Below are 15,437 nucleotides of genomic sequence, written 5' to 3'. Positions count from 1 at the left end.
TCAAACTAAAAACAAAGAAACAAGAACATAATGGTATGATTTCATAGCAATGAGCATCAACAAGTAGGCATCCACAAACAAAACTCCCCCCAAGCTAGAATTAGGCCATGTCCCCAAGGCCTAAAACTAAGCAAGGAGGGGCACAACTACCCATCCAACCAAATGCCCCAACATGATGTATGCCCGTCCCCTAAAGAATGCAATAGAGTTAGAAGGATGTTACCGGAAGTATCGTGGGAGCAAGTCCCGCAAAGAACCGTTAAAACCCGAACAAACTCACAAAAGATAGACGGACAAGGCACAAGGTGGAAAGTGTGAACCCATCGCAAAGAAACATACTAAAACAATGCTCAAAAACAAGCAAGAAAAAAAATTGTCAGTAGACAAGGACCAAATGGCCAAAACACACCAAAAATATCATCAAAGACTCATCATCATCATATATACAACCGCACGAAGTGGCAAGAAGACCAACAACACCAACAAGCTGCAAAAGATCCCTAAGCAAACCCCCACTCCGCAATTCTCCCCCAAGCTAATCGCAAGCATACCATCACATCAAGATGGGGGAGAAACGGAGGGAACCCTAAGAAGAAGGACCTGGGGCATGCGCCTTACCCTTTGAATCATAAATCCTCCAAAAGTCATCCCGCTCAAGGCGATGAGCACGAGCCGCATCGTCGGTGAAAGGGGTGACATTGTAGGTGGGGTCCACATCAGGCCCCGAAGCATCGGTGTAAGGTGGCCAACCATATTTGTGCCGAAGGGGTAGTTGCCATGGGGTGGCTCTCCTCGGGGACCATCCCAACCTCCCATGTACCCCCTGGGCCACCCGGTGAAATCCTCGGGCCAACCATCTGGCCGATCAACCGGTGGGGGAGTGGGATACATGGGGTCACCTCGGTAGTCACTCCCGCCCATCATGGTATAATTATAAGGCGGAAAAGAGGGAGGAGTGAATCCGAGTTGGGATGGGCCCGTCCAATACGGGTAGGTGGGTGTATGCTCCTCATTCCAACTAGGGATGGGCCCTTGTTGGGGAGGGTGATAGGGATAGTTCACATAGGGGGAAAAATCCCCTTTGTCAATATGAAAATCGTACACCCGCCTACTGTAGTAGGACGAGTCAAAATCGGGATAAGAATCCCCCGTGCGGCTCCCTCGAGAAGCAAGAGAAGACAAGGTGTTAGCTTGGTTCTCTTGTCCTTGCAAGATAGCCGCAAGGGTAGATTGCAAGCCTTGAAAATCAAAAGGAGAGGAAGAAGAGGACGTACCACCCTCATTAGGGGAAGGCTCCAAGATAGGAGGACCACGGGGAGGACCACAGGGAGGACCACGAGGAGGAGACTCCGGAGTGGGTTGAGGAGGAGGAAGCCGTTGTTCTTGGGCAATGAATCGTGGGTCACGGGGAAGCAAGTACCGGACATTAGGAGTCCAAGAAGTGATGGCGGGATTGGGAAGGATGCACCAATCTCGCTGCTTTACCGTCCAAATATACTTGTCGTCCTTGGTGGCCTTGATCCACTTGGCATTAGAGAGTGTCCTCAAGTCAAGGAACTCCCCTCCGGGAACCTCATCCAACTCAGCTAGGGTGTGCTCATAGGGATCACCGGGGAGTGCCCTCAAGAGAAGAGTGAGCATCCCACCTAAGAGAATATCCCCACTAGTCGGTTACCCGTCCCGATGCTCAATGATTCGGGTGATCAAAATCTGCCCAAAATCCAAGATCCCTTCATCCTTTTCTGTGGCTAACCATAGGGCACCAAGTTCCCCACTTGACAAGGATCCGGTGGCCCCCTTTGCAAAGACCGCATATAGGAGCATGCGGTTCAAGTAACGGACGGCGGGGTGATGAAAAGAAGAAGACTTGGCCGAGGAGGAAATGAGCTTCTCCTCTCCCGTGAGCTCTCCCCACCAAATATTCTCATCATAGGAGTCTGGACACCCCGCCACTGGATTAATGATCAAACCCCGGTTCGGGTAGATGGTAAAGAAATCATTGATCGCCTCGTCGGTGAGCACATGTTGATTATTGAAAGCTTGAAAATGAAGCTCGACCGACTCCTTTCCATTGTCATAAACTCGGCGCCTCCTAGCCGAGGAAAGAACCTCGAGAGTGACTCTCCTATAAGTCTCGGCACTCATGGTCAAAATCCTCAAGATCGAGCCCCGCAATCAAAGTGTTAAGCTCCTTCTCAAACCCCAAATCCTGAACGGTCTTCTTGTCGTAGAACTTTGTCGGGCGGATGTTCCGCTTAGACAATTCCTCATAGTAAGTCCAAGACCGTTGCTCCGGAAAAGTAATTCCGTAGGTCTCGAAGGCCGGAGGAGTGATAGCCTTTCGCTTGTTCGCTTGGGAGTTGGGTCCCTTCTTTGATCGCTTGGTCATCATGATGAATCTTAAGGAGCAAAAATCTACACACAAGCAAGAAAAGAGACACAATCCAAGGCAAAAGGAAAAACTAAGTTAGTAAAAAAGGCTACAATCTACTATCAAAATTATCACCAACAAGTATCACTTCACCACTCAAGCTCAATCTAAACAATCCTCATCAACCAATCCTCATCATCCAAAAACAACAACCCACTAAGAACTCCACCAACATTTCACCAAAAATCTACCAATAGACTAATCTATACGAATATTCACAATGAAACATGGATAAGAAGTGTAGACTAGCAAGGAACAAACACAAAAACAAACATGCAAATCCAATCAATCAAAATCAAAGATTTCAGAATTTCACCCAAATAGTATAAACAATGAGCTTAAATATAAAGAACAATGAAGAAAGAAGGGAAAGAAATCGTCACCACAAGTAAGGGAGGTAGACAAGATCACGCAAAAGCAAACTCCAAAGCTCCAATTACAACAAGGAATCACAAAATCAATGTTCACACAAACCCTAGAAATTGGGGGTTTTTGAGAAAAATCTGAAATTATTGGTTATGAGGTGAGGATGAAGATGAATTTGTGAATGTGAGTGGTTTAGAGTGAAATGTGCGAGAGAGAGATTGAGTAGGAAATAGAATTTGAGGAGTTGGAGTAGAGAGGGAAGTAGAGAGATGGTTAAAAAATGAGAAATGAAGTGAAGAAATGAAAAAGAAGGGGCGAATTTATGTTTAAGCACGAACGCAGATTCCGGGTTGCTCGACCCGTGCGAACACATAGGGAATCCGTGCGATCGCACGGCTCGACCTGTGCAATCGCACCAAAAATCTGTGCGGTCGCACCAACTGCTGGGAGCTACTGCCTCATTTTTCCAGTTTTGTGTGACCGCACGAATCAGCGGTGCGATCGCACGGAACTGGAATTAAGCTTCTTAGCCTTGCCCGACTAATACACACCCAACTCCTCATATTCATTTATTAGAAAAGAAAATTAAAAAGATGAAAAAAAAAGTTAAAAACAAAAACAAATTAGGTCAAGAGTTAGACAACCGGGTTGCCTCCCGGGAAGCGCTCGTTTAACGTCATTAGCTTGACGACTCCCTCCAAAGCTCAAGGGGGGACAAGAAGGAAATCAATACACGGGTTGCCTCCCGGTAGCGCTCGTTTAACGTAATTAGCTTGACGGACCCCCCTAAAAAGGTCAAGGGGGGTCGAACACGATAAACCTTGGGTCAACACTAGTCACCATGCACTTCTTTGCCCCTTTGGGCACAAAGATCTTACCGATACCACCTTTCAAGAGGCGGAAACCAAACGATCAACCGACATGCCCCTCCTCGGGATTTGATGGATTCTTGACCTTCTTGGACTGCTTGGCTTTCTTAGCCGACCTATGGAACACCTTGGAGTGTTTAGCTCCATTAACATCTTCATCATGCATCTCAAATAACTCGGGGATGGTTACAACATCATCAAACTCATCCCCAAGCGCCTTTGGGTCTCCATGGACTTTCTTTTCACCGAGAGAGGACCTAGCAAGCTCATTAGCACACTTAAAAACATGAAAATCGTAAGAAGAATTAGCACAAGTGTGGTTGTTCTCAACACAAGCAAGAGTGTCGATTTTCATGCAACTTTTCATTTTGGAGCAACATTGATCATCAATGGTAAGCTTGAAGCTAGACTTGGCATCTCCCGCCTTCAAGGTGATTAGTCCCCCTTGCACATCGATAAGAGTACCCGCGGTGGCCAAGAATGGCCTTCCCAAGATGATGGGAGTGTGGGCATCCTCATCGATGTCCAAGACAACGAAGTCAACAAGAAAAGTAAGCTTGCCAACCACGAGGGGAACATCCTCAATCCTACCCAATGGAAACATAACCGATCGATTGGCTAGTTGCAATGACATAGCGGTAGGCGAGAGATCACCAAGATTAAGCCTCTCAAAGATCTTATATGGAAAGATGCTCACACTTGCCCCCAAATCACCAAGAGCATTCTCAAATTTTAGCTTTTGAATGCTACAAGGGATAGAAAAACTCCCGGGATCATTGAGTTTTGGAGGAAAGGAGTGCTGAATTAGAGCGCTGCAACTCTCCGTGAGTTGAACGGTCTCCTTGGGTTCACACCCTCTCTTGCCACTAAGAATATTCCTCATGAATCTAGAGTAGTGGGGCATTTGTTTGAGTGCCTCGGTAAAAGATAATGACACATAAAGTTTGCTAATGGTTTCCCAAAATTTGTGGAATTGGTCATCCATCTTCTTACCGGCAAATCTTTGAGGGTAGGGGGGAGTAGGAGTTGGGAGAGGAAGAAGGGTAGTCTCTTCTGACTTATCACATCACTCATGTCATCGACATGAGACTTCCCTTCCTCATCATCATGGTCCAAGGACTCAACTCCCTTAGAACTTTCCCCCCTAGAGCATTGAGCTTCAACATGCGTAACACCATCATCCAAAATCTTCCCACTCCTTGTCACAATTGCGTAGATTTGCTTAGGAGGTTAACCTTGGGGTGGGAGACTTGTGTGCACTTGTTGCTCCTTGATGGTGCTAGCAAGTTGTGCTAGTTGGGTCTCAATCATCTTAAGATGAGTATTGGATTGTTTGAATCCATCCTCAAATTCAACGTTTTTCTTGGCTTGCGCCCCCATAAACGACTCCATGAGAGCCTCAAGATTTGACTTGAGAGGCGGGAGTGGTGGAGGTGCAACGCCATAACCACTTCGGTTGGATTGATTTCCATAAGGTCTAGGGCCGTTGAATCCGGGAGGTGGAAGTTGTGAAACTCCATAAGGACCTCCCGAACTCAATGGATAACCCCCATTGGAAATGCCCCTAGCTTGCCCATAGGGGTAGTTGTAACCCCCTCCACTTAGATGGTTGGGATTATAACTACTTTGATTTTAATGGCCTTGATTGCCAAAGCCTTGAGGTTGACCATAGGGTGCTTGGCTTTGATAGTTTTGCGCTCTATAGCCACCTCGGCCTTGGTTATCATACCCACTTCCTTGGCCGTAGCCTTGGTGGGGACCATACATGGGAGCTCTAGGTTGCCTAGCAAAATTGTTATCATTCCTAGACCTCTCATTCAAGGCATGAGCATATTCTAATTCAAAATCACCTTCATACGAAGGTCCAAAATCCACAAATGACAAGTTATGAACCAAAGGGCATGCATTGGGGGAATGACTAAAGTATTGGCAATTTTCACAAAAAGAAGTGTCCGGGGGCATTGTGTCATAGGAACTAACCTTGCCCTTCCCCTTATTGAGAAGAGTGGCCGAAGGAGGTGGAATTGTAGACGGCGATGGTGGCTTGCTTGCTGCGCTTCCCACAAATGGTGTATTTTCAAGCTTCTCTAATCGCGAGCTAAGCTTCTCTATCATTCGTGCTTGCTCTATAGCTTATACTAGTGGAAAAAACCCCTGTTGTAGCCCCCTTGTTGAGGGGGGCATACATAAGCGCGCCTCAATAGCTACTTAGTCAACGCGGGTCAAATATTTTACTATTCTGTTGAGGCGGGCTTTTTTAGTGTTCGCTTCTACAGAAGCTGTTGAAGGGGGCTTTACTTGCCCGCCTCAATAGATAGAAGCTGTTGAAGGGGGCTTTTAATTACACCGAACCCTTACCATCCTCACTCCTACTTTTCCCATCATAACTCTGAAGGAAATAATTCCCTTGGTCCAAGTATGCATTCTATGTTAAGTCTAATAAATGCGGTTCAGTATTAATTAACAAGTTAATAATTCAGTGAGATCAAGTGAGCTGAATGCCTAGCTAGAGGCCGCTTCAGTTCAAGTGGAATTAATGATATTAATCCACAGCTTACTCTTGACTGAACCCGTAGGGTCACACAAATAGTACGTAAACGGATCAAGTATTTAATGGCATTAGATACTCCATCTATGGATATTCGGAATCGACGGATCTTGGTTTCAGTGGGAGCTGAGATCGTCACAGGCAAGAAATGAATACTCCGGAAACGATGATATTGTCGGAAACGGAAATATGGATCGTATCGGAAATATAAATATTATCCAAGTCGTAGATGTTGCCGGAAACGGAAACATGGTACGTATCGGAAAATATTATCGGAAATGGAAATATTGCCAGAATCGGAAATATTGCCGGAAACGGAAATATTGTCAGAATCGGAAATATTATCGGAATCGGAAAATAATTCCGGAAACGGAAATATTAAATATTTGTTCGAAACGGAAATTGATTCCGGAATCGGAAATATTAAATATTGTTCGTATCGGAAATGAATTCCGGAACCGGGAATTTAATCGGAAGCGTATCGTACGAATTAGCATCGGACGAGGCCTGCCGGACGAAGGCCCAGCACGAAGTCGGGCCATCGCCCAGCAAGCCAAACGCGCGCCACAAGCCCAGCCAAGGCAGGGCCCAGGCCCACCGCAAGGCAGGCCCAGCGCGCGCCAAGGCCACGGCTGCGTGGGCCTCGTGGCGTGGGCTGCTGCTCGCACGCACGCGCATGGGCGGCCCTCGTGGATGCCGCGTGTGTGTGTGTGTGTTTGTGTTCATGCACGATTCCTAAAGCTATTAGAATTAGTATATGATTAAATTCCTATTCCTAAAAGGATAAATTAATTAATTAGAGTTCTTGTAGGATTCTAAGTTTAATTAATTTGTATCCTACTAGGATTCCAATTCCCTTTCCATAACTCTATAAATACGTGCCTAGGGTCACATATTTTCAGAGATTAATTCAAGTATTAAAAGTGAGTTTTAAAAGAAAAATTCAGTCATATTTCTTACCTAAGAGTGCCGAAAATTCTAGTACCTTAAGGGCGATTCTAGTTGGTCAATCTTAAGGCGGATCCGGACGTGCTGTGGACTATCTACGGAGGGACGACACTTGGAGTCCTAAAGACTTGTTCTTGTTCGGTTCGGGCGCAGCTAGGGAAGGCACGCAACAAAGAGTATGCATCTAAACTATGCTATATGATTATGTGTAAATAATATGTATTCCTGGCTAAATGGTTTTTCCGCATGATTTATGAATTGTCATATGTATCATAACCCAACAGTGGTATCAAGAGCCCCTTATTATTTTCATAATCTAAATTGCATGAACATGGTTAAATATTACAAATTTGCAAGAATTAAAAGGGATGATTAATTTTCGTAATTGTTAATTAATTGCAAATTGCGTTTATTTAATTATACGTACGCAGTTTTTCGGCAGTTTCTTCGTTACTCATCCAAATCGAGTGATTTTTGTGTCAATTCCGCATGTAAAAGGCATTCTAAAATTTTGACAAAAATAATATTTTTCTGCCGAACCCAGAATTCTCAAATTCGAAGCCTAACTATGACTTTTCGAAGGTTTTAGTTTTTCGAATGCAAAATTTCGTAAATTTAAGATGTTAAATTAAATATTTGCGATTCTTGTTGATAAATCTTGAATTTTTGATTGACCTACAGTATATGTTTAACAAGTTTGAATGCCTAGCCTTGTTAATTATGCAATCTAATTTGTAATTATGATTAATTTGTTGAAAATTAGAATAATTTAGAATTAATTTGATTTTCATAATTAATTATAATTTAATTAGAAACCTATGATTAAAAACCACCATAAAAATTGTAAATTTATGATAAATTTTAAATTTTTATGACCTAGACTTGAATCCATAATAATCGGAAATCAATTGGATAATAAATTTTCGATTTTTCGCCCTAAAATTATGAAATTAATATTATTTATTAATTTGTCATTAATTTTAAATATAAATTTTAATTTTTATGCGATTCGTTCATATAACTTGCACGCACAAAGCAATGGACGCTTAGTGTTACCCTTAAGGGGTGTTGTATAGTGCGGGCATGCGACGACGAGCAAGGGAGCTCGTCGCCCGTGCGGCACGAATGCAATGAGCAAGGGCATGGTGCACGAGCACAAGGCAGCAGCCCTGCCTTGTGTCGTGGGCCACGAGCTATGAACAAATGGGCATGGGCGAAAGGCAAGCCAAGGCAGTCGCGTGTGGGCAGCAAGCGAGCTGCGCCACGACGCGCACTGCCTCGCGCGCAGCGAGCGCAAGCTCGCGTGCCACGAGCGCTGCGCCCAGCGATTGATCGCGCGCAATTGCTCGCGCGCACAGCGAGCGATGGCTCGCGCGCACAGCGAGCAATGGCTAGCCCGCACAGCGAGTGATGGCTCGCGCGCACAGCGAGCGCTGGCGAGCGCGCACAGCGAGCGATGGCTCGCGTGCGTCGAGCTCTGGCGCGCGCGCAGCGAGCACCATAGCGTGCGATGGCTTGCGATGGAAGATGCAGCAGCTATGCGACGAGCGCATGGGCTGCGCGCACATGGCCAGCGATGGCTGTGTGCGTGCGGCCCATGGGCGTGCAATGCGTAGGGTGTTTGCGTTGCGATTAGATCGTTTTGAATGTTTAATTTAAAATTTTTCAGTTTACGTAATTTTAATTAATTTTAAAATTAATAATTTAAATTATTTTCTTGGATTTTAATTTTGAATATTGTAATTATAATAAATTTTATTTATTCTAATTATTTTACTAAAATTAAAATCATGAATTAATTTAAATACGACTGAAATTAAATTAAACTTTTTGGATTCAATTATAAATTTATATGAGCTTTAAATTTTAATTAAATTTGTATGTTTCCGGTTAGACTTGAAATACATTTTTATGTTTAAAATTAGTAAAGCATATGAATTTATTGGTTTAAGTGGGAGCCCTTTTAGTCATAAAACTCTTGATTAGGTCTACAAATCCTTAAGGTTAAAACAACTTGATTAGAATTAATAAGGACTGAATAATTGGTAGATTATTGGTGCCCTTGATTAATTGCTACAAATGTTTACGTGATGCATAATGTGTTTTACTAACCAGCTATGTGGGCCATTCATGATAATGAATGGGTGAATGGTATATATTGTATATGTACTGTTTTGCAGGTTATGAAGTGACTAGTATGGCCCAAATAGGATAGAAAATATGGTCTGCGTACCATTAATTTGAATGTAATTGGTCTAAAGTACCAAAGTTATTTTTCAATTCAAATATGGTCTGCGTACCATCAAATAGTTGTAATTAGTTATAGCTTATCCTATTTGAAGAAAATGGTGCCTCCCACAGAGATTTTCAAGACGGACTTTGAAGTCAAAGCTTCAAGATGAAGTCGGGCCATACTAGATCACATTTATCTTATGCATGCTTTAAGTTATTTATTGCTTTAAATATGTCTTAATTATGCATAAGATTGCGGCTTGATTATGTTGCATGATTAAGGATTTTAGTTCACTTAAAATCTAACCAACATAGTAAGAGCCTTAAGTTCCAAACTTAAAAATTGAGTTAAAAGGTGCCATGCCAAAATATACACTTGCTTGGATATCCTTTACATCAATCTAGTAATAGTTTTCGCTCAGCGAGGTGTTACTTATTGGTCCTAAAGGGGCAAGGTACACAAATAATTGTGAGTACATGTTAGTTTTGGTGAAACTCAACGATATAAGTAAGGAGTCCTTTTATGTCGTGGCAAAATCGATAGGTTTACCTAATAAGTTCTTAGACGTACCTATGAACCAAGAGTAGTTTCTAGACTATTAGCAAAAGGCTTTTGCTTACCTAAAATGTTTTAGAATTGAGTCGACAAACTGTCCTTATTTCTTCAATGGTTTTAGGATCTTGGAATCATTTTATTCACACCTGCCGGAACACATAATTCGAATAAAATGCTAATGACTTGTTTAAATTGCATGATTGCTTTCATTTTCAAGTTATTATTCATGATAAATGTTTAGACTTTGCATGCTTCAATGTATGTTTTAATTATTGTTTATAATTAAATATCTTGCACTGCAATAAATCCTTTTAGAAAGGTAATAGTAAATTTCCTCGATTGGTAGTGAATCCAAGAACGATTCACGGAAATGAGAGATGTGAGCAATTTAAAATGTACGTTTCTTATATCGACTTTTATGGTTGTTTTCGAGTATCAAAATCGAATGGCAAACCAATTGGTGCTTGTGAATTCAAAATACACTGTAGTTTTGGGATCATAAAGCATTGAGCTTAAACGCTCAGCTTTACCAATGGTTAACAACCTAAACATCTTTGTCCATTTAATTCTCGAATGAGTCTAGTCCCTAGACATTCGAATAGATCGATGCTTAGAGAACTTTAGAAGCTTCTGGTAAGATCATCTAGTTGAAACAAAATATTCAACATAAATTAAAATGGTAAAGAACCTTGTTGGTGACATTGGACATGTCTAACAAAGTATAAAAGTCAACACTAAAGAATTCAATTCTTAAGACTATAAGAAAGGGTACAAGAAATAGGAAAACGAGGAACAAATGAAAGGAATTTACGATTCCGTTTCTACCTATAAATTTGTGTTTAAAGAGAAGTGACCTAGCAATCAAACTTCCTTGGTATCATATACCGCCTGAGGTTCTTACTTCGGTAATAACTCAAACAATGGAAGCTAGGATACACTAATGACCTACAAGTGGGAAATGAAGCATGGCAATGCTACATTAGTTGTAGGGTCATCTAGTTTGTTTTAAGTCCTTTCAAAGGCTGGAACTAAATGGCTATTTTGTTCCATAATCAACATACCTAAATTTCTGTTTTCAAACACAGAAAGACTCACATTCAAGAAAAACAAAAACAATGTTTGTTTGTTTGAATGAAATGGTCAATTTCAGGTTGAGTCAATATGCTTGATTAAAACAAACAACTCTTTAAAGAACTTTACTAGGTTCAAATCAACCCCTTGATTTGAGTTCCACTAATCTTTGGCATTGTTGCTTAGACCATATCAACAAATTAACATTCAAAAGCTCTATTTTGATGGACTTTTGAAAGTTCATTGATTTCTAGATCAATTTAAGACGACTAGTCTTACTTGTTGAAAGTAACAAAAGATATGAACTATTGTTAGAACGCCTAGACAATAGAGTTCAAAGCTAAAGAAAGGTTTTATGACTTTATTATTTCACACAGATTTGAGTGAATATAGGTTTATTTACTCAATGTGATATAAGTTTGAATCTGTTTGGCTAGTTCAAAAATTCAGAAGTATAAATCCCACTTGGTAAGAAATCATAAAGATCTAGGTTAGATCATGTTGATGATTACTTAAATCAAGAATGATCATCAATGATTGTGTAGTAAAATTCACAATCTAGCTCCATAAGATATGGCATATCTAAGTTGGAATGATCGAAGTCGATAAGTACTTGATTCGATCAATGATGGATCATAAAGATTTTTCCTTTAATTTCTAAAACAAAATGCTCAACTACTACCAAACTAAACCAAATTCGTCAAAGCTATTGAAAAGTAATTTCAGAATAACTTTTCATAAAATATATCTAGAGAGTTGCAAAACTCAGTGGGAGCTTAGTTTTGTCATTCGACAAACTAAGGCCCAAGTATAGATATATGTTTCATTGTGATTTATTCAAATGAGACACAAGGGTATTGTTTCTACCACGAATTTTTGAGAACATAATGTTTGTTTGCTCGAAATGATGTCCTTTTGGAGATTCGTTTCCAAAATGACAAGTGGGAGAAAATAGACCTCGAAAGTCTTCGAGGCGAACAACAAACATAGACGGACATTCCGGAGGCTTTTCGAAGTTCTTTAGAAAAACCGAACGTATTCTTTAAGGACTTTAGAAGTGGCTTTAAAGAATAGACATCTCTTAGAAGACTTTACAGGTGCTTCAAGGAGAACAGAATGTTAAAAGGACTTTCAAGTGGCTATTGATATTCTATTGTTTGATGTTCTATACCCAAGTAGGCATAGAATTCAAGTCACTGAAACTATGAGATTCTTCTATTAGATAGTGAAGAAACATAGAGATCAGGTCAATGAAACTATGAGATTCTTCTATTAAATAGTGAAGAAACCTACAACTTGCAGTCAAACTATTATCATGTAGATTAATGAGTTTGTGACTTGTAAGAAAGCTATGACGAAACCCAGATTCCCTAAAATGGTTAGAGGCCATATATAGACTCAAATGTTTTAAATGATTAGAGGCCATAAAACATACTCAATGTTTTGATGACAAAATTGAAATTTTGTTGATTTGCAAGAATAGTTTCACACCTATTGGTTGCAAGTTTGTTTTAAGGATAAAAACCATCAAACATGGAATTGTGTTCACACACAAAGCTAGATTAGTTGCTAAAGGTTACAAGCAAATTCATGGCATGGATTGTGTTGAAACCTCATGCAAAATCGTAATGCTTAAGTCTATAATTCAAGCAATGATTGCATATTGGTACATATAGCAATTGGATGACAAAACGTATTCCTCAATCAAATGTTGGAATATAATATGTACATGGTATGTCATAGAATTTGTGGATCCAAATAAATGCTTGAAAAGGAAAGCTAGCTTATAAAATCTAAGTACAGATTTAAGCAGGCAATTGGGAATTGGAACTGTATTTTAAGTGAAGCTAATAAGCATTTTAGTTTCATAAAATATACATGATTCTTATAGATGTATAAGAAGTTTAGTGGGAGTACATAAAAACTTATTTGGTCCGATGTGTATCACACACATATCTCTCTATTGTGAAATAACATTCAAATGCTAATGACTTAGGTTTGAAATTATTCATCAATGATGGACCAAGGCGAAACTTAGTACATACTGGGTATTAAGATCTATTTACAAAGATCTTATGATGTTGTTTAGTAATGGCATTTACTAAATCAAACACGAAAGACTCCATTGGAGATATTCGATCCATATGAATAAATCTAAGTAATGAATGTTTGAACTATGTATAAGAATTTACTAAGTTAAAACATCAAAGGATCTAAGTGAGATTCTTAACCTATATTATATGTCAAAGAATTTAGCTGGATTCAGTATCTACTGAAATTGAATGAGCTAAAGTTACATGAATAGAATTCAATTGGGAATTATTCTGCAAAAGAATTTATCATGTATGATATAATATGAGGATCGCCAAAAACGTATCGTATGACTTTAGCCATGACGAACATATACCAATCTCTATTGATCTAAGTAAAGATCAACTAGATTGAGATCAAGAATACTTATGGTACTTGAAAAGGTACATAGGAATAGTTCTTGATTCAAGGAAATAAAGATATGCTAAATATTGATGCTACACGCATAAACACTGGCAAAGGATCAAGCAAGACCCTTTGGAGTTAACCATTGATAAGGACGAGCTATAGAGCATCGTGTTTTGAAAATGGCAACATGGGTTGGAGACCATGAGTTGTTGCGTGGGAAATTAAAATATTAATTTCTATGTTCTAAGATACAGCTAAAAAGTCTTCCACATATCTGTGAACTGCTTGGATAAGCAAATCCAAACAAAGCATCACTAGCAACCTAAGCAGTTGAAGTAAAAGTAATTATTGCCTAAGAAGCAATAAAACAGGGTTGTTTAAAGTTCTTCACTGAACTTGGGTAGATCACCTATCTGTTGGCTTGATGGTTCTTCATTGAAAAATGCGTAGAACCACTCTTGAAGCAAGAAAAACGTCTGCTAACTTGATGGTTCTTCATTGCAAAATGAGTAAAACCACCATCGAAGTAAGAAAGACTAGATCACATAATAAACAAACTCGAAAAGATCTTATCATCATATCTCGAAGAACATTCGATGAAAAGGATATTAAGATTGGCAAAGCATGATAACTAAACCTATCCAACAAGTGAGAAACAACACTCACGTTGTAGCACTGGAAATCAAGCATAGCTTTGAATTCCATGAATTGTTTTAGAAGATGGGTTTGAGGCCCATGGTTATAAAACATTGGGGTTGAACATTTATCATATATGAAATGTATTTTCATATTCCATTTAATCTTGGTTTAGTATTAAATGATGAGTCCCTTCAAATTTGACGAAATATTCAAGATAGACTGTCAGGACCAGTCCTGTGACTAAGAAATGTCTATCAAGTGAACTTGAATGTCAAAGGTTGAAAATGGTCCCTGGTCGGAGTTTTCTATAAAATTGGACGCATAGAAAACGTTAGACGATTAGAATGCAAGATGACTAGTAGTTCTGTTTCTTGAACTATGTGGACATGGCAATGTCATAATCATTTGCATAGATACTTACTTTGGGAAGACTAGTATCGGACAAGACCTATGAAACTTTACTGTAAGAGATGAAAATCTGTCATAAGTAAATTTCATTAAAATTATTAGACACTAAATCCTCAATACATGAGTGATTTGAGATTACTTGTTTGAGAACTGGTTGCTTTGACGTTGACCAACCGTCGCACCGTAAAAGGATGCTATAAAGGCAACGCTCAGGTAATCACCTATCAAACGAAGTCTAATCTCAAGATCGCAAGATTGGGATTGTCCTCCCATAAATCGGGATGAGATGCTTAAAAGTTGTACAAGGCCACTCGGAGAGCTAGAAACTGTGAAATGCATGGCCGTGCTCGGATGAATCATAGGCTATGATTATCTGTTTATTTGATCAGTTGAACTCTGAAACCGAGGAACACCTCTGGACATAATAAGGATGACGACTCTTACCTTATGTTCAAGAGCAAGCATCGAGCGACAAAGGAATTAGGAAATGCACACTTGTCCCTAAGGACAAGTGGGAGACTTAAGGAAATAATGCCCTTGGTCCAAGTATGCATTCTATGTTAAGTCTAATAAATGCGGTTCAGTATTAATTAACAAGTTAATAATTCAGTGAGATCAAGTGAGCTGAATGCCTAGCTAGAGGCCGCTTCAGTTCAAGTGGAATTAATGATATTAATCCACAGCTTACTCTTGACTGAACCCGTAGGGTCACACAAATAGTACGTAAACGGATCAAGTATTTAATGGCATTAGATACTCCATCTATGGATATTCGGAATCGACGGATCTTGGTTTCAGTGGGAGCTGAGATCGTCACAGGCAAGAAATGAATACTCCGGAAACGATGATATTGCCGGAAACGGAAATATGGATCGTATCGGAAATATAAATATTATCCAAGTCGTAGATGTTGCCGGAAACGGAAACATG

This window comes from Spinacia oleracea, chromosome 2 (genome assembly GCF_020520425.1).
Source record: "Spinacia oleracea cultivar Varoflay chromosome 2, BTI_SOV_V1, whole genome shotgun sequence".
In the NCBI taxonomy this organism is placed as follows: Eukaryota; Viridiplantae; Streptophyta; class Magnoliopsida; order Caryophyllales; family Amaranthaceae; genus Spinacia; species Spinacia oleracea.
Note: the sequence above shows the minus strand (reverse complement) of the source record.